Source organism: Condylostylus longicornis, unplaced genomic scaffold (genome assembly GCF_029603195.1).
Source record: "Condylostylus longicornis isolate FDR11 unplaced genomic scaffold, ASM2960319v2 ptg000023l, whole genome shotgun sequence".
Lineage (NCBI taxonomy): Eukaryota > Metazoa > Arthropoda > Insecta > Diptera > Dolichopodidae > Condylostylus > Condylostylus longicornis.
In genome coordinates, this window is record NW_026577992.1 from 1,343,972 (window position 1) to 1,365,221 (window position 21,250).

Genomic DNA, 21,250 nt, shown 5'->3' on the forward strand with positions numbered 1-21,250 from the left:
CAAGTCAAGTTTTTCCAAAAAAGAAGCCTCCTCAATAAATCCATCTCCATATTTTTTATGTTGGATACGATTTTCCGTTATTTGAATATTAAAAACTCTTTACATAGGTCATTAAAAAAATTTAATGACCACTTACATGAACAAATTTCAAAAAACCTCTTATGTCACAATTCATATCGCTAACTTGACATTGAAAGCAGGTATGTACGAGTAATTACAAAAAATTTTGTATGAAGTTGAAAAAAATTTTTTAGTCTGAAAAATATTTCGTTTTTTCAGTATATGGTATACCATTCTATACGGTGACCACTTTTCTTACGCCCTTGACTAGGTCACCTTATAGAGGTTCTACTGTATTTTTATTATATGCCGCTTTTCTACAATTTTTCTTTTGTACTTTCGTTTGCACAAATATTATACGTATACATGTACACAGGCGCGGTCCTGATGTATTCGTCGCCCTAAGCGGTTCCTAAAAAGTGCGCCCCCCCCCCCCCCTTCAACCGTTTCACCTATTTTATTACTGTGAACAAAATTTAATGGGCATTGCACATTGTGCATCATAAAGCACTTTCTTGTAACCTTATTATGCTGAATTATAGAATTAAAGTCTAGAACTAAACTTTCAATTTTTTGTTTTTTAAACTCAAAAACAAGGTAATTTATTTAACTGTACGTTTTTTTATTAAGTTATGATCAGATTTATATCAATCATTTAAACTTGATTTTTTGATTTTAACAACCAAAAAATTTATTTTTTGACTTACAAGTGAAACTTATTGTAAAAGGTTCTATGAAAATGATATCAAATGAACTTTTTCAAAGCTTATTTGAATATGAAAAAAAGTAAAAATTTATTTTTATTTTTATTCGCAATTTTAAATTTACGAATAAAATTTAGCTTTTTATTTCACAAATCGCCTGAGAAATGAAGCAGCGTATAAAAAAAGTTTCGACTTGCATTCAAATAATTTAAGGAAAATCAAAGTTTTGTTCTAAAATTTATGACTTGAAAACTAAGCTTTTTATAAACATTGGTACAAGCTTTTATACTGTTCATTAAATTTTTTAGACTTTATTAAAATAAACGCATTTACTGGTATTTATAGGCTTGTTTTTTTTTGAAATTTCAGAATGTTGTTCTGCTTAAATGTTTTAATTTTGGAGATAAATGTGTGAAACAAATTATGCGCCATTTCATTTTACTTTTATTGTTTGGATGATTTACACAAGATCAATTCAACATAAAATTCTTAACATTCGATTGATTATTAAACAACATTTTTTCAATTCAATACAAGTAGTAGATTTTATCAATTAAAATTTAATTCTGTGATTGATAACAGTTTTTTCAAAAACGAAAGCAGAACATAGTAGTAGAAATTCATAACGATCATGTAATTTTAAAATTCATTCAAAATTTTTTGTTGTTAAACAAAAACAAAATATTGGTATACACAATCTCAATATCAAGCTATGCTTTCCATCATTTAAGAATATTGCTCTCATTCTCTTTTTCTAATTTCTTTCTATTCTCATTCTTAATTTGTGTTTTTTTTGTTTTGTTCTTGTTGTTTACTAATGCAATAGTATACAGAAAAGTAATACATTATAATAATGTGTTTGTTTGTTTGGTGAGTGGGCGACAACTAAGCAAAAATAAAATTTTGCATGTATGAAACAATTTAAATATAATGTGTACGAACGAGTGTAGCCACTAAGCATAATAAAAACATTGCTTTGTGATATAATTATATGTGTACGAGCGAGTGTTGATAGGGAGCAATCTCAGCAAAATAAAAATTTTGCTTTATGAGATAATTATATGTGTACGCATGAGTGTTGATCTTATTCATATTAGACAATATAAATTATGTGTACATGTGTATTTTTGAATATTTTTATTTTTTGCGTATATTATATGTATATTATATGAGACGATTTCACTTATATATATGAACAATTGAATGTATACAACTGTGTGGAATAATATTCTGTGTTTATAGGCATATACAAATTCATTCTATAATGTATATAAAAGTAATAATATTAATAATTGTAATCTGATGATTCATATCATTTAAAAAAATATGTTCTGCATTCGTATAAAAAATAAGAATGAAAGAGTAGTGTAGAGTAAAGAAATGTATGAGTAATTTTCATTCTATGAACATTTTTTGTTATATGGTGCAAATAGAAAATATGTGTAGGAACAAAATATTATGTTTGCATGTAGGTAGATTTTATTAAGTTAATTTCGCTATAAATTGATGTATAAAAAAAAACTTGGAATCCTTTTTTTGGGTGAAAATTTTTTTTTTTAAATTTAGGGGTTTTTTAAGTTTTCAATGGCGCCCCTATTTTTTATCGCCCATTGCAAATGCATACTTTGCATGTATGATAAATCCGGGGCTGCATGTACACATATGCATAAATATTATATGTATATAAGTATATATGTATATCAAATTAATGTAATTTTTCAAAGTCTAGAAAACAAAGATGAACATTAAATCAATAAAAATGATCTTGAAAAATCAACCAACTTGCGCGATGATGAATGTTAAAAGTGCTTGAAATATTGAAAAAAAGAAAAAAAAACAAAGAATTCAATAAGTTGAAGAAAAAAAAATCACCTTAATTCATCTTATTTAACTCATGTTACTTCACTTGCATTCTAAATCTTCGGCAGGTAGGCATTATTGTTAGATATATAAATTTATATAGTTGTATAGACACATCAAGTTATTTATAAATATAAAAGATCCGAGAAATATTTCAAAAAGAAATAATATCAAATTAAAATTTTTTTTTGTGTAGTATAAATTAACTTTCATTTTTTAAATTTCCCAATCTCATTTAGAGATGAGAAAAATTCCTTTAACACAAAGAACAGAAAATATCGGGCGGTATATTTTTTAATATGATTAATTAGATCAGTTAATCATAGACTATTTTAGGCAAGTTAATAATGTAAACCAAATAGGAAAAAAACATGGTGAGCTGCTGAAATTTAGTAGCAGTATGTGATAAATTGACGAGACGATAGCACAAATTGAAGTAATATTTATAAAATATCATAGAGGTAGACTTTGGAATAACATTGTAAAATTTAAGTCTAATCTTCGTCTCAGATCCGTTTTATTGAATTGACGCTAGAGCCCGCCTAAAGTAATATTTTGACATAATGAATGGCAATTAAATTCTAATTGAGTAATATCGGATAAATTAATGGTTTAGTAGTTAATATGAGCGTACTGTACAACAGAAATTAAAAATTCACCTTTTATACTAAATTTCGCGAGACGTAAAATAATTGATCAATATTTCGACTTATTGACCGAAAATTTGATCAATATTTCGACTATGCAACTAAATTCACTGTTGCAGTAATTTTATGCCATGTTGATATGTTAATATAAGCCTCAATTAAAAATTCGTTCAATCGGGTTTCCAAAATATTTCATTTCAGTTATACCATTTGAATGTGGCGGTATTTCCTTGCAACCTTTCATTTGGATAGTTTTAATTTGAATACATGTATATATATATGTATATTTATTTTGCTTTAATGAAATACCACCACTTTGATTTCATTTAGCTACTATATTCATTATAAAAATATAAACTATGAGAATCTTTAAAGTATAATAAAGAATATCGTCTCTTAACAAATTATTCAATTATTTTTTTGTCTCTTAATATTTACATTTACATTATCAATAGTGCTACCGATCTATAAATTGATTTATCTTTCAAAGACTTAAATCAAAGTATATAGTCATTCTAAAACTGTCCTAAAATGTTTTTTATTATATGCGAGTCTAATTTATAAATTGAAATATAAATATACATTTATGAAAACAAATCTACTCCTCCGCTTATATTCGGTTTTCTTCAATTTGATTGCAATTCATTTGTTTTCCTCTCATTATAGAAACATACGCACAAACATACATAGCTCTATATAACTGAAAGCATAGAGAATGGATCTTTGTGATTTGACCCTTATAACACTTGTACCTATTAACACCTTTTATATAAAAAAAAATTTTTTCTTTCTTTCTTTTTTAGTTCGTTTTTTTAAATATTTTCATTTCAATAAAATTCAGTGTCAGTCAATTGACTTGATGAAAAATTAAGTTAAAAAAAAAACGTGCTGAGATAAAAAAAATCACTTTTTTTATTAATTTTAAATTTTTTTAACTTTTTTTTTTGTTTTACTTCTGTCTCTCTCTTTCTTCCGATAATAAAGACCATTTTTTATGAAAAATTAATAAATAAGTATAAGGTACAGGTATAGCTCATTGTAAGTTGTATAGTAGCCTTATTGTAGATATAATGCATTTTGTCCTTTTATCTATATCTTTTAATATTATTGTATAGTTCTGTTGATTTGGCGGTGTTTTTTCCTTATAATAAAAAATAATTTATGAGATTCTCATATAAGATGAATATTGAAATATTGACATGTAGGTATATGGTTCAATAGATTTTAATGTGTGCTGTATACAGAATATGACACAAAATGCTTATATTTTTGTTTTGTAATTTTAAATCAAATAAAATGACTTCATTAAAATGTTGTATAATATGATTGTAGTGAAAGAGATGATTAAAAAACATGGTCATTTGATGTCATCAAATTTCGAATGTCTATAGTTTTCAATTCGTCAAATTTCGGGGTGTAGATCTGTCTGTCTCAAGTTCGCCTGAATCGATTTTAATGAAGTTTTATATGTAAATTTCTTAAGGCTATGTCACGACTTATTCAAATTTTGGAATATGTCAGGCCTCGGCAAAACTAACTATTTTGAGGCCTATAAATTTTTTAGACATATCCGGGCTTGCATATCCAACTTGAGGTCGATTTTAAATTTTTATCATACTTTTCTTACGAACTTTTCAGGGAATTCGAATTCCACAAAGTGAAACTCTACCAAAAGCCAAATTTACATTTTTCGAGGAATGTTAACTAAAAGCTTACTAGTATCTTTAAAAATGTAAAGAAGTGTTTAAAACTCATTTTCGTAATCTTCTACAATACTTTAGCTAAACTAGACAATACATATTGCGGTCGGTTATTTGCTTTTATTAATTCGTAGGAATCCTCCCAATCTTATACATAACCTTACTTTGAAGTGAATTTTCCTATATAAATAAGTAATTTAATACGTTATGATGAGGAAAAGAAACAGAAAAACAGTGAAAATTTTGGCAATTTAACATTTTTGAATGCTGACTGCTAAGAATTTATGAGATAAATTTTATGAGTCTGACGTGAAAAGAGCAAATGATTCTAAAGCCATGCGATAAGTTCAATTCAAAAGAAGTATATACCTTTTTGATATTCCTTTATTTATCGTTAGACTCTTAGTCTATAAACATGAATTTTTTTTTCCTCACCATTGTCAATTGCCTATATATGGGCGTAATATAGTGGCACTTTTAAGCAACTTTATTCTTTTGCCTTTAATCCATATTCGGATTTACTTGTTATTTATCTATGCATATGCATATACAAAAATTCATAATAATACACATAATATATAAAAAAATATAGTATTCCTTCACATAATTTAATGAACTTGATCCATTGGGGATGACACTTTTTTTTGTATTCATAAATGCATATTAGCTTATAAACTATATTATATAAGTATCAATGTATACGTATATTTTTTCTTTTTATAATTTTATTAATATTAATTGATGTACATAGACAAGTTGATATATTAGAAAATTATAAAACAAGTGTCGAACACAATGACCTCTTAGTACGCGCAAAAGTTTATTAATAGCCATACTATATAGGGTAGTAGCTATTGACATAAACACGAAAAAAGAACAAAAGAAAAATATTCTATGACGGAAAAGGTGACAACAAAATGTCATTTTTCTTTTTCTTTATTTTGTTGTTTTCTAGCTGAATGTCTTGCAATTTAAAATGTTCATTTTATTGTTAAAAAAAATTCTTTAAATGAAAAAATACACGGTTTGTTTTTTATAACTCTCTATCAGTAGCTTTATTATGGTACTTAAAAGATGAAAAACATTAAGAGATAATGCTGTGAATATTAATTGAAATTTACAAAATCGAAAAAAAATTATAATAAAAGAAATAAAAACCAAAATATTAGCTTTGAAGAGAAAAACGGCAGCGACAAAGCCTCATCAATTTTATAACATGCGGTAATTTTTTTAAGATGTAATAAAAGAACAAAAATAAAACAAAAGGAGAAAAACAAAAGACAAACGTTAAAAACTCGAAAATATTAATGCGAAACAAAATCATTTTTTTACGTCAGGTGAGGAATTTATGAATGAAAATGTAACTTTGAAAATAGTGAATTTAAATAAAAAAAATGAATTTTTGTTTTCACAATTTTTAACTCACAAATGTAATTTTTATGTCCGACAACGTTGCGAAGCGCTGTATTTGCATAACATGCGATGATTCTACGAATATTAATTTGTGTGACATTTAATTGCTATTGCATTTTCCTGAATGCTAATTTTCATTTTATTATTTTCTGCTTCAATATATGATAAAAATGAAATTTAACTTAAAAGTTACTTAATACAAACAATGCTCCCATTTTATGTGATTTATATTTGTTTTTTAACATACAGGGTGATTCGTCGTTCAGAACATTGTCGAAAATGGGTAAAGTTTTTGTTTAAAATTGCAGATACGTGTCAAAGCTATGGTCATACAAGCATTTAACACCAAATTGTTCGGAATTTTAAAGTTAAATTCTTGTATTTCGGAATTTCTCCGCTCTAACAATAATTAAGATAAGGGTTTGACTTTAAAGGTTTTATTAAAAGCGCTTACTATAAAGTCTTCAAAATAAGATACATTGTTCAAATTTGTGTCTTACGTATTTTCGGAATACCTAGCGTTATCAGTTTTGAAAAAATATAATTTCGTTTGTTTTTTGACTTTTTTCATTAATTTCTAGCCTAATTTATGGAATTCTATAGGCTAGGATAGAAATCAATGAAGATTTGTTAAATTTCATTAATCTTAAAATTTTATTTCCTAATTCTAAATTTGTAAAGAGTGAAAATTGTTCACAGATTTTTCATACTAACTTCAAATAAAGTCAAAAAATGTCAATATATCATTTACAGTTTACATGTTACAAAAAAAAATTATGTGTAATAAGAATTAACGTGCTTAACAATAATTTACACTTCATGTCATAAATTTCTCCTTAGAAGTTTGTTTTTCGAGTTTCCGTAAAAGACGGTGAGGAGTGAAGTATAAAACTTCCAATAGATTAAGCGTGTCATTAAAATAAACTGTTTTCATCTAAATTTTAGCAATTAAACTAAATTTTTCAGTAGTCTTTTCATTTCATAAATTGTTAATATTTGAGTTTCATCAATTCTTCTGATTTTTTTTTGGATAAGGCAATTGCATATACTCTGTACTTTTGAAAATAACAAACTAATAAAAAACATAATTGCCTACATTGTTTAAAAGAGCATATTACGTTTAAAAGTAACACAACATTCTGTCACGATCTCTTCTATTACGTACTTCTTAAATATATAAATTTATACTATATACATTGTAACCCATGCTTTTTTATCTACTTCTTTAAAATATAAACTAAAAATCATAAGTACTTAAAAAAAATTTTTTACCGTAGACAAAAAAAAAAGAATTTTGCAACATTTACAATCAGTAGACTCCGGTAAATTATCATAATTAAGCAGACCACTCAAATCGTCAAGGCCTGCTTTAAGAGCCAGTACTCATTCCATGAATAAGCATATTTGCCTAGTATTACCAAACCTCAAGAAATCTTAAAAACTTTTTCATGTCTAAAAACATATTTAGTTTTTGGGAGCAGAAAAAAAAGATCAAGCTAAGCTTAAAAGTCCTTATAAAGTTTTGTGTTTTTATCATTCCTTTATATGAGAATATTAATGGATTCGTTATGAGGCGAAAACTAAAACCATTTACTTTTAGCTTTTATTCTAAACACCTTCAATTAAAAAATAATACTATATACAAATAATTTTTTTTCTTATTACCCTCATTCTTTACACATCTTTTTGCTTTTATTTTTGATGCAACAATAAAAATTCAATTACATCACAATAGTTTGATCAAGATTTCAACACCCTCAAAACAATTAAATAATGGGTGCATTATTTTATTGCCGCGATAATAAATATGTAAATATATATACATATATATTCAAATATACATATTTATATTAATAATATATAAATGCCTTGATTTTTGTTATTTTACCATTCTTATCGAGCAAAATGTTTAATATTGCCAATGAATATTATAAAATAAGAAAAACCAAAAGAATTTATAGGAACTTATGTTGAAGCACACCAACAAATTTTTACCGTTCTTAAATATTCTTATCGCTTATTCCCTTTTTTTTTTAAAAAAATAAAAAAAGAGAAAGAAAACAATGTAAGTAATGTTAAACGCACATCAAATATAAACCATTGAAAAAAGGATTATGAACAATACATGAATATAAGATTGAACATGTGCATTTTAACCCTCCGTAGATCTTATGGTATACATATATAGTATTTTCCTTTTATTTTTAATACCGTTATTAAACTGTTTATAGTTGTACCATTTTTATTTATATCTTAAATTCACCATAAGTTCATTTTCTGCATTTCATATATAAAGAATGAAAAAATATGAGTAAAATTGGAAGGAGGTCGAATGTTTTGCTTTGATTTACTTGTAACGTGCTCTATTATATTTTATATTAATATATGGTTGAGAAAATGAGGGTGCCATACAGACGTCTGCATTTAAATGTTATAAATACAAATCTTTTATTCTTAAATTAACTGTTTTCATTTATTTTATTTTTTTTAATATTTTGTTATTGTATAATTTTAGTGTATTTTTTGTTTAAGAAAAACTGCGTTCCTCCTATCACTTTAGTACTGTAAAATAATATTTATTGCTACTGTAATTCTATACTTATCATAAACATTATGTCTTTCATACTTCCTTTTTTGAGGGTTAACACTTTTCATTACCATTATATGTTATTATAACAGGATTTAAGGTCATTTTTTGTTTTATTCTATTGTGAAAATTTTTTTACTTTGATCCTGAGATAAGCTATAAACAAATTTAAGAATTATTTAACACTTCGCTGTCTTTTTTTTTTTTATTTATAGTTGTAAGTAAGTATATGAAATTAGAAAGGATTTATCAATTGATTTGGAAAATTTTTTTAGTTTTAAATAAGGTTGAGAAATAAAATTCATTTTAATATCCTAGAAATTCGAATATTATTATTTTTACATTTGTAAATTTATTGTACAGTTGTATATATATATATTATTTTTATCCTGTAGATAAGCCAATGTTAATTTCATTTTCATTTTCTCTGTAATTAAATAGTTTATTTATATAGGAAAATTGTGATAATACTCGTATATTATGAATTGCAGTGATTATTTAAAGAAAAGGTTTACTTAAATAAAAAAATTATTTTTTTTTAAATGTTGATTAATCTTTTTAATACAATTTTAATGAAATAAATTGTTAGATGAATAAATTTCTAATATTTTCATTCACATGCTTAATTCAAAAAAATTCACATAAATAATGTATATTGCATATACGATCTTTGGTTGTAAATGCAATCAAAGATTCTATCGTCCCATATCAGCATATAAAACAATAAAATCAAAAAAATTTTACTATGAAAACTGTACAATTACATAAATTTTGTATTACAAAAATAATTTAATTAAAATGAAAGAATTTTCTAAGGCTTATAATATTGATTTTGTACGACACAAATTATTAAAAAACAATTTATTCACATATTAATTAATTATTAATATTTTTTTTTTAATTTTCTCGTTATAGAATCACAAAATCAGTACACGTTGTAAAGGCACGCATCAATTATGGTAGCCATCTAGAGTGTTATAGCTACAACGCAAGTAATCATAAAAATTGGATTATGTTATATTACCAAGAGACAAAGCTATTGATTTTGATTTCTGACCTACAAAAAAAAATATCATTATAAATAATAAATTAAATAAATTTTAAGAAATTGGAATTTAATTTTAAGAAAGAATTTTTGTAAAAATTATAATCCTTGTAGTCTTTTTTTTATTTAAATAGGTATTAGGTGTCCAGCTCCAGAAAATTCTATTTCATATCAGAAGAGAAGCTTCAATACGTCACTTTCACATAAAATCTGATCTAAACTTAAAATATTTTCTACGTTCCTTCTTTTCGAAAATTTTCAATTATTGACAAATAAAATTTTCTTTTTCGTGTTTTAATTAACCTCAAATAAATAGTGCTAAAGTTGATGCAAATTGCTAAGAATTAATCCATAATTAGTTTTTACATGTAAACTGAGAAAATTTCCAAAAACTTTTCATTTTGGTTATGATATACAAAAGCTTAATATGTAAAATTTATATAAGCATTTATACACAATTTGGTTGGTTGGTTTATGTGGCCGGTCAACAGGTCCTCCGCACCTCAATTAACATAAATGTACCGTTTTGCTACAAATACCCCGTGATCACCAGATCATTAATTGAGCGTACGATTACATGTAGCCTATCTTATCCAAACGGTTCTCTTGAGGAATCCATCTTAATCACCGATGCTAATTTTCAATATCTCGTTTTGCCACTTCATATTTCTTCTGCCCCAATTGACCAGTCTGGCCCCGTCACATGTTCTCTGCCTCACAAAGATAGTGTAAAATAATGGGTATGAGAGTGAAAAATAGTGGATATGCCTTAGAGTTATCAAAAACTGTAACCAAAACTATCTGATTAATTTGTTGAGAAATAGCTTCTATACGTTCATATCTTTTATATTTTTTAGTATCAAATTCCATCCCAATGAAACCTCTAATTAATTAATGAAAATGTATTTTCTTAAGATATTTTTAAGATATAAAGGTATGGCCGAAATATTACTTAATTTATCATTATTACATACAGCTGAATAAATCATATACGAAATTTGTTAAAAATATATATCAGTGTTATATTAATTTATTCTTACAAAGAAATATACTTTTAAAATATCCTTTTAAGATATTCTCACAAAGATTACAACAGAAAAAAAAAAACCACAAATTTTTGTAAAAATAATATTTTCCCACATATAAGTACATAATATTACCAATAATATAAGTAATTTTATGATCACCTCCAATTAAACTTATCGTAAATTATAGAAATATCGTGAACATCCTTACAATAATAAACGAAAAATAATTTTCATTGAACATCGCTGCAAGCTAAATAATTATTACTATTATAAATTCTGCTTTTATATAATTAATAATTTAGTAAAGGCCATTATGTCTAATATATACATATAGAAATATTATGCATTTTCTTAATCATATGCAACTTTAAATTAAAACAATAGTTTTCTACCTCCAATATATAATATCGCTAGAGGGTCAATAATTCACGTATTTTAAATTGATTTAAAAGCAAGGAAGGAAAAGAAATATGAATTAATTACGTATTGTTTCTCACGAAATTTCTATTACTGTATACAAATTGAATCAATTTATTGCCAATTTCTTGTCTTAATAAATTTAAAAATTATGTACAAATTAATAAATTCTTTTCCGAAATAATTTCTATATATTTAAAAAAGGGACACGTTTGCAATAACATGAAAATTATTCTTAAATATTTTGCATTTTTATGAAATATTTTACGTGAATAATCATTTCCTGTCTCAGGAAGAGAACATTTTGCGACCAATTTAATTTTTAGATTGTAATATTAATGTAGTACTTTATAACTTTCACTAAAAATATTTTTACGTATATTGTGAATTGAAATATACTGGGAATTAATTTTTATTTTTCTCTTTTACAACAATATGATTTGTGGTTAGCGCTCCCTTTTACAACAATTTTTATAATTTAAAAAAAAAATGGAAAAATAATAGACGATGCATACACACCTTAATGACATTTGATTACCTGTAATTATAGATTGTGACAGTAGGGTTACACGATAAAAGTCACGTGCCGTGGCAGAAGTTATCAATCAATTTAAAATAGATGAGTTTTTTTTTTTTTACTAAATTAAATTTAATTTTTGTTGAGAAAGTAGTGCGACATTCTCTTTGTATATTTGTGTGTATTGTTTTTTCATATTGTAATTTTATATTAAATAAAATATTTATAAAATATTTATGTACGTGTAGTATAAGTATATGCTAAGCTATTTATATAATTTTTATTTTTAATGTTAAATTAATGTTGCAGTTTAATAATTGAATTATAAAAAAAAAGATTACATCATCGCAGCTAATTTGAAAAAAAGCATAAGCATAATTAGCATAAATGATTCTTTACAAACGTGTTCTAAGTACTATATCGTTAGAAGTACTTTTTACTATATTACTACGAACTGAAGTCGGACAGCCGCTTAAACGAAAAAAACATAAAACAAACAGCAACTACTTCAAATACCATTCTCTCGGAAATCGAACTATGACTAGGTATCGGCCTTACATTTTGTTTATAATATCTAATGAGCAATTGACGTAGTTGGTTGAAAGTTAATATTTGAGTTTTGGTGGTCAATGAATTTAACTGCCAAAGTTTTCAATTAATTTTAACATGTTAAAGGCAATTTAGCGGAAGGTTAAAGTGAACCTGTACTAAGAACCAAAATTTCTATTTTTCTAAATATGTTAACCAAAATCTTATTAGTGTCCTTAAATTTTAAAAAAAGTTGCTGAACGTGTCAATTTTACAAATATTAAAATATATTTCTTAATATTATTGAAATTTGATTTGGTATTTCAATTATATACCAAACACATTAAAAACCGATTAACCAAAATATTTTTTCTGCTTGTAATTTTAAAACCTTAAGACAATTAGCAAATTAATTATACTACTCACTCTACGTTATACAAAATTTAAGAGTGAACAGCATTATTCAATGAATTTAATTAAATTCACTTTTTATCGTATTTATTAAATCGAAATTCAAATAAAAATTACATCTTAGACGACTTATTTCGTTCGTTTTTCTCTTCATAATGATTTTTATTTTTCTAATTTATTTAATTTTAAAATCTGATATGGCATTCCTTTGAGAATCTCTTTCTCCTTTATTTTTAATAAATTGTTGACATTCTAAAATTTGCCTATAGCTTGAAATATTATATATAATAAATTTGTATATAAACATTTAAATTTTAATTCTATAAAACTTTATTATGCAATCTTTTTATCCTGAAATCATTAAACTGTTGATCTTCTGTTTATTCTTCAAAATATTATGAAGAAAAGTATTTTTTTTTTCTCAATTTCATAAAGAAATTTTCAATTTAGAAGAAAAATTTTCTCATACAAAAAAAAAAAGACAGAAACAAAAACATGAACAAAAATATTAATTGCATGTCAGAGTATCCTTAAGTGTATTATCCTTTATTAAAATGATATCATTAAACACTCATCAGCAGTAAATATTTACATCAGAAGCGTATGAAAAAAAAAAAATTTAAATCATTTTGTTTTTTAATAAAATATGCGGTAATAGAAAACATCAAAAAAAAAACTTAGATTTTTTAATGTGACCGCACGCGTCAGTGTTCATTTATAGATAACGATTTTTCTTTCTTAACATGAAATTTATATATTATTAAAAACTATATATTACATAATGATTAAAAAAAAGAAGAAAGGAATTTTGTTGACGATATTAAAAGGACTTCAGTCGCAATAAAAAAATCATTATACGTTCTTGTCATTTCCTTTTTTTTCTTTTACAATTTAACCACAAATATTTTGAAAATTTCAAGTGAATGCACGTGCAGTAAGAGGTTAAAGAGTTGATTGATTGCTTCACTGAGAAATATTTCTTTACTATTAGTTTTATTATGACTATAAATTACATATTTGCAAGTTATTATAATTTTATATTGTCATAAGTATGTATGAGTTCGTATTTATGGTTGAACTCTTCAACTCAAAATTTAATTATTTTTGAATTAAGGCAAATATTGTGGAAAACTATTTATGTATTTATTTGTTGCACGCGAACATTTCAAAATAATTGGATTGTCTTTTTTTTTTCAAATTACACTTGTATTTTTATTTTTAATTTGGCATTTTCTTTAAACTTTCTCATACATAATGAAGAAATTTTAATTTTTAAAATATAATCATAATGATAATAAATTGAGAAAAAAAATTATCAGTCTAGTTAATTGTTACATATTAATGAATCAATCTTTATCAACTTCTTGGGAAAGGATGTGAGGCTGTGATCCGCATGAAGTTAATATGCCTCGAGCGGCACTTTTTAACCCTTTCCTTCAGAGATTTCCTCAGTATTGAGATTCGTCAAGGTCAAGTGGACTATGAATCACAAACATTTCTAGTGTAGATTGTAGGTTTGAACAACCGGGCCAACAGTGCACCGTGACCACATATAAGGATCAGCTCCATATTGTTGCGGAAGATAACGAAAACGAATTCAGCGTTCCGATAGCAGCTTGGTTATACGACATAATCATTTTCTCCTATCACCGATGCCCCCTTTCCAGATTGAAAAGCGAGCACAATTCAATGGCGTGCATCTCTACAATCATTCCAGGTTCTTCCTAACTGCACCAAGGGCTACGATTCTTGGTCTTGCCGCTGCTCCATATATTAGGAGAGGTACGACCATCGTAGTATACATCAACAACATAACAGACGGGGAGAAGACCCACGAGCTGCCCGAGATGGCCCTGCAAACCATAAACGTTCCTATGCTATAACAAAAAAAAAAATTGATCAATATCGTTATAATTTAAGATATTTTCTTTCTTTTAAAAGAAATACGAGTATTAAAATAAAAATTGATGTTGTCAGCGCAAATTTGAAATTGTCAATTTACATATAAAATTATTGGTTCGACTTAAATACGGCCAAAGCTCTTCAAACTCTACCTTTAAATACCTTCAAAAATCGGCGTTCTATTTATTATGTGCAATATGCCGAAATGATCTGTCTTTTGTTCCACGTTAGTTAGTAAAGTAGATTGTTCGTGAGGCTTGTTAAGTAACTGAAAATTTAAAGTTTGAAGGTTCTGTTATAAGAAATTTTAACGTTTAAATTTTGCAAATCTCTTACGTAATATTATGTCAAAATTTTATTTATTTTAATATTATGTATATTTGTACCAAAAATGTATTCCATTTTCAATATTATATGAGATTATTAATATTATTATTTTTAATTTAAATTAAAAAATTAAAGCAATGGCCAAATTTATTCAATTATTTGTTTCACTTTTCCACACTCTCAAATACTAAATTTTATATTAAATACTATGCACGTTTTTCCAAATCGTTTTAAATTAATTTTAAATCCAAAATGAAAACAATCACTTTATGAATATAGAAAAATTATCAAAAATTATATAATGTGAAATAAAATAGTTTAATTGAATTTTTCATTTTTGTAACATTTCAATCATTTTAACACAAACATTGGCAACATGCTGCATCAAATGCAACGTAACGTGAGAGAGAGGCCTTCTGCAAAGAACTTACGTAATACCCTCAAAATATTCTACACATACCCATTTATACGAGTAAATTATTTTTTAACGCACTTCAGTGTGCTTGTGTGATCATTACTTGCTATATATGTATATTAACAAAGAAAAACAAAAACCAAAACAATTTGTAATAACTATGAATAATTTATTGAAGGGGACGATTATTCACTTCCTATATAATATGCTAGGTTATAGGGTTTTTTTTAACCTAATAAAATTGAGAAACGAAAATTTTGAACTGGTACTTTTAAGTTAATTTTTTATATATGTACATAACGTAGATACTCATAATATGTGTGGGAAATTAAATCATCTGGATGAGAAAAAATTTAGTTAGGTAGAGGAATTTAACCCCATTGTCAAAAAAATCTGAATTCAACTTAAAAAAATTAATTTTTTTTTTCAACCTGCTGTCCTTTTTTGACAAACAATTTTGCAATAAAAATTAAAAATTTGGAAAATTAAATAAAAATTAGAGTTGACCGTGTCAACTCTGTGATATCCGTACGATTTGTTATCCTATGTGCGAGTAATGAATATCCGATAGCTAACTACGAGACAGACTATGACTTTCAGTTGTAATATTACCATATTAATTTATGCAAAATTTCAGTACTGCATGCTTTTTGTGTACAAAATTTTAGTAATTTTTAATATTTTCCAAAATATGGAAAAAATACTATTGCAGTTGTACGGCAGCTACCACAAGGAGTCAAGAAAGTTCAACGACTTTTATCAAACACATTGGCCCTACTAATTCAATACCACAGCTTTTATAGTTTCTAAGATATAGCCAAATAACTTTTGAAGTTGTATAGCAGCTATCAGACGGAACCAAGCAAGCTCAACGTTTTGTATTAAGTGCATTGGTCCTACTAATATATTCGTTTGTGTGAAATTTCAATACCACGGCTTTTATAGTTTCTGAGATATAGCCGAATAAATTTAAAAGTTTTATGTACGTACCCAAACCAGAGCCACGATCATAACCAATTTAAATAGGGTTCGTGCACTTACTATAATAAATCATTTGTGAAAATTTGGTGATTTTAGCTCAAATTATTTTTTTTAGTTGTCGTTGTGACGAACAGATAGACGGACAGACAAAGCTAAATCGACTCAGAATTCGACGATGATCAAAAACATATACTTGAGCCTACATTTCAGACCATTATTTCTTAGCGTTACAAACGGTAAGGCAAATTTAGCATTCCCTTCGAACATACGTTCGTACGGGTATAAATACTTGCATAAATTCCTTTTTAAAGAGGAGAGATTATTATAAACTTCACTAAGTACAATAATTGGGGTTGGATTTAAAATTGTTCGCAATACAAATGAATAATAACCGTAATAATAATTTGTAGACCTGTTTATATGCCCTTAAGGAGCAATATAGAATTTACTTGATTCTTCTTTTTAATAACATAAGAAAATGATGATTACAGTGATTAATGATGCTATTGATGGAAATGATGAAAGAGTGATATATGGCAGGGAAACTAATTTTCCTTTTAGCTGTATTAGAAGCAATAAGTAAGTTATAAGAAAGTAAAAAATTATAATGAAAGGGAGAATATTTTGTACATTTTTTTTAAATCACATAATAAAAACACAAAAGAAATCTTAAAAAATAAAGGATTTCTTTTTAGTCCTTTTTTTCATTTACGTGTTATGTACGTATACTTTTTTGTTTTATTGCAAATTTATATTAAAATTTGTCGAGTGTATGGTGCTTAAGTGATCCTTAAGGGATTTGATTTTAAATTGAAACCAGTAAAACATCTTTTGTATTAAAAAATTCATATATAACGAAACTAGGTAGAGTTGATCGTGTCAACTCTATGATACCATTACGAGTGCCTGATTTGTAGTGTTGTGTGTTTATGAAAAATTTCAGCACTGTAATTTCGATATTTTCCATATAATACACGTCTAAATGTCTTTCAAAGTTGGCAGCTACAACCACAAATCAGGAAATTTCATCTAGTTTTATAAAATATAAGAACCCTAATAAAATATTGCTTGTGCAAGATTTCATTACTGTAGGTTCTGTAATTTCTGAGATCTATAGCCAAATAACTTCAGAAGTTGTATGTCCGCTGTTATAAGTGCTGATGATATCTTATTAGTTTTTACCAAAAATAATGGTCGTATGGCACCATATTTGTTATTGCAAAATTTCAATACCGTAGGTTCAAAAATTTACAAGTGACCCAGTGACTTTAGAAGTTGCATGGCAATTACCACAAGGAGTCGATGGATTTCAACGATTTTTATCAAACATAATGGTTCTAAAAACATATTTGCTTGTGCGAAATTTTAATGCCATAACTTCTGAGATATAGTCAAATAATAAATTTTGAAATTGTATAGCAGCTACCCGAACCAGTAACTCGATCATAACCAATTTAAATAGGGTTCGGCATTTACTACCATAAATCATTTGCGAAAATTTGCTAAGCTTAGCTCAATTAGTTTTTGAATTATTGTTTGGACCGACGACCGGACAAATGGACAGACATGTTTAATTCGACCAAAAATCCAACGCTGATCAAAAATAGACACTTATGTCTATATCTCAGATCATTATTTTTTGGCATTCCAAAAGGTAAGGCAAATTTAGTATACCTGTAGAACATACGTTCGTACGGGTATAAAAATATATATTTATAGTACATATATAAATAAATTTTAATATAAAGTCATGTTTATGTTTATAGAGTTACTCTGATATAAATTTTTAATAGACGAACATTAAAATAAAATAAGTACTTACCTTTAATGCTAAATTATATGTTTTTATTAAAATTTTTAACAAATGTGAAGAATACACAGGAAGTTGTAGGCTGTATGTTATTCGCTAAGTACTATATAAGATTATATAACAGGTCCAGTGCAACAATAAATAGAGATTCTTGCTACGGAATATGGTATCAAAATGAAGGAATATGGTACGGAAAATACTAAAAAGTCTGCGTAGTGTATGAATTTTTAAATAAATGACGCTTAATTGGTAAGTGCTTTTGGTTTGCAAATTAAAAAAACCTTCAATTGACAACGACAATTTCTTAAGCTGTAAAATGTGTTTATTAACACTTCTTTATCTATTATTTTCTAAGTTAAAGTAGTTTTGGTCTCTTAGTCAACTTGCTTTGGGAGTACCTCGTACGCATATCAAAATAGTATTTTTTATAGATAATATCAAGTTGCGACTCAAGGTTAAGGACAAAAGTATTTGGTAAGAAGTTTAATTACGAATAGTAAAGTTTAATCAATGAGCAGAAGGAATTCAAATGTACGTAACATGGTCTTAAAAAATGGAGAAATGAGAATTGAATAAAGTTGCCTACACGAAATTGATAAGCTCTAATGGAAAAAATTTATCACGTAAAACTTATTTTTATGAATTGTTTAATTACGAGTAATAGAAATATTAATTAATTAGTAGAAATTCCCTACTGCGTAAGCTGATGAATTAAAAATACAGACATCATGAACAATTTCAAAATTAACATTTTATCCATAGTTTATACATATATTGGACTAACTATCAGCTATATAGAAAAATGAGAAAAAAAAGTAGAGTTGACCTTGTCAACTCTGTGATACCCGTACGAATTTGTTATCCTATGTGCGAATAACTAATGTGCCATAACTAACTATGGGGCAGACTATGACTTTAAGTTGCCGTATTACCATATTAATTTATGCAAAATTTCAGTACTATGTGTTTTTCAAAATACTGGTTGTGCCAAACTACTATTGAAGTTGTATGGCAGCTACCAGAAAGAGACAAGAAATTTTAGCGAATTTTATCAAGCATATCGGCCCTACTAATATATTCACTTGTGTGAAATCTCAATATCACAGCTTTTATAGTTTCTGAGATATAGTCAAATAACTTTTGAAGTTGTATGGCAAGTACCAGAAGGAGCCAAGTAATTTTAGCGAATTTTATCAAGCATATCGGCCCTACTAATATATTCACTTGTGTGAAATCTCAATATCACAGCTTTTATAGTTTCTGAGATATAGCCAAATAACTTTTGAAGTTGTATGGCAGGTACCAGAAGGAGCCAAGTAATTTCAACGACTTTTAAGAGACACATTGGCCCTACTAATGTATTCGTTTGTGTGAAATTTCAATACCATAGCTTTAATAGTTTCTGAGATGTAGCCAAATAAATTTTGAAGTTGTATGGCAGCTACCCGAACCGGTACCCCGATCACGTCCAATTTAAATAGGGTTCTGGCACTTACTACAATAAATCATTTGTGAAAATTTGGTGAACTTAGCTCAATTAGTTTTTGTGTTATCGTTCGGACGGACGGACGGACGGACGGACGGACGGACAGACAAAGCTAAATCAACTCAGAATTTGACGCTGATCAAAAACATACACTTGAGTCTATATCTAACACCGTTATTTCTTAGCGTTACAAACGGTAAGGCAAATTTAGTATACCCTTCGAACATACGTTCGTACGGGTATAAAAATATGAATTACGATAAAATTATTTTTCAAGTTTCTTTTCAAAAACTTTAAATTTTAATTTATTTAGAATAATAAATATATTCAATTAATTTAATTAATATTAACAAATAAATTAATTTTTTGAACAACATATTCAAGAATTAATAATAGCTAAAAATTTTCAGCTTAATGAATTGAATTTCTACATAAAGAACTTTTTAATTGCCGGAAATGCCTTAACAATGTGTGTGTTTTCCATTTTCTTATCGACATTATTAAAATACGAGACTATAAAGCTATAAATGAATGTCACAATCACATCTACATTTATAATGAGTATGTCGATAAGTTTTTATATATGCACATTTTTAAATTGTTACCATTTTTATCACAAAAATTATTGAAAAAATTAAAACTATTCATAATTGGAAATTTCCAATGTAGCATAACGGTCATACAATACAAAAAATCACCATGACGTCTGGATTAAAATCAAATATGAAATATTAAGCGAAAAGAACCAACTGACATTAAAACATAACAAATGAGTATTAGATAAGTTTGAATTTGTAATCAGATTTCACTTTTTAGTTTAGTGTTAAATTTGTCGAATTCAAAATTTGTCAAACAATCTCATAATTTGTACACATATAGATACATAATTAAAGTTTTGTTAATGCTTTAGTGTCATTTATACTTGTTCTTGTTGTTATTTTCGTGAATTCCTCCTAACAATATGCAATTTATATTATTTGAGAAGCGCATTCATTATCTTATTCTCACTACATAATAAACAGTGAGTGATTTAAACAATAATGATAACGCATTTATGTTTCATAAGCTCTTCACATTAAATCATAATTTATTTGAATTTGGGATATTTATGCACATAATATTATGCTAACAAGCATAACTCACACTAAAGCAAATTGTTATTATTTCAATTTGTTTTACAAGATTGTTACAATATAATTATGATGAATTTGAATAAAAACTACACTAAACTAAACTAAAACTATTTGTCGAAGAAATTTTAATGTTAATTGAATTTTATCTAAGTAATTACAACCATTTTAAGCACACATTAATTTGAAAAAATTTAGTGACATAATACAAGCTATTTTCCGTATGGTTTGCTAATTTAGTTCCTAGTTACATTTTATTTCAGAATGTTGAGTAAAAAAAAT

General features: G+C 26.4%; 1 long non-coding RNA gene across 1 annotated transcript in view; it reads left to right on the forward strand.

Moving 5' to 3' along the window:
* Positions 1-10,071, forward strand: part of LOC129606993 (uncharacterized) — a 41,004-nt gene extending 30,933 nt beyond the window's left edge. Inside the window, exon 3 of the long non-coding RNA XR_008696790.1 lies at positions 9,887-10,071. This is a non-coding gene — a long non-coding RNA (uncharacterized LOC129606993). The remainder of the gene's footprint in view (positions 1-9,886) is intronic.
* The last annotated feature ends 11,179 nt before the right edge of the window (positions 10,072-21,250 follow it).